This window comes from Anoplophora glabripennis, unplaced genomic scaffold (assembly GCF_000390285.2).
Source record: "Anoplophora glabripennis isolate ALB-LARVAE unplaced genomic scaffold, Agla_2.0 scaffold478, whole genome shotgun sequence".
In the NCBI taxonomy this organism is placed as follows: Eukaryota; Metazoa; Arthropoda; class Insecta; order Coleoptera; family Cerambycidae; genus Anoplophora; species Anoplophora glabripennis.
Window position 1 is genome coordinate 69199 of NW_019417336.1, and position 564 is coordinate 69762.

Below are 564 nucleotides of genomic sequence, written 5' to 3' on the forward strand. Positions count from 1 at the left end.
CAAAATTCCATAAGTCAAAAATACAGTGGCACCAATATAACAATTAAGAATTTAATTTATCACATTCTTTTCGGTGAACTTCATAAACCGTGGAGCATATACTACATGGAGAAAGCATGCTCACAGCGACAGTGTACACGAGTGGGAGAGAAAGAAAGAGATACTTTGAGACGTATGTTTCTCTCTCACGCAAGCAGGTGATTGACTAAGGCCGGTGTCCCATGCAACCGCGCGCCATTATTCCATGGCTAGAAATTGGCCTCAATGATTTGGGATCGAGGGGGATTATCCCTCTTTATCCTGCCTCATCTCGTGTAGGCCTGGACAGCCTTCGTAGGTGGGCCCCATCCGTCGTCTACCCCGACCGCAAATGCGGCCGGTGTAGGCGCTTTGTGGGACCTCCTTTTGTCCTGGCTGGGCCCCGCCGGCTAGGGCCCTTTCTTCTGGCGCTCTTCTTGCTTCGCCGGCTCGTCTGTGTAAACCCCGGGGGTAGTGTCATGTTTATGTGTGGTATGGTTGGGTAGGGTAGTGCGGCTATGCAGCCTGGGATGCGCTTTGCTAAGG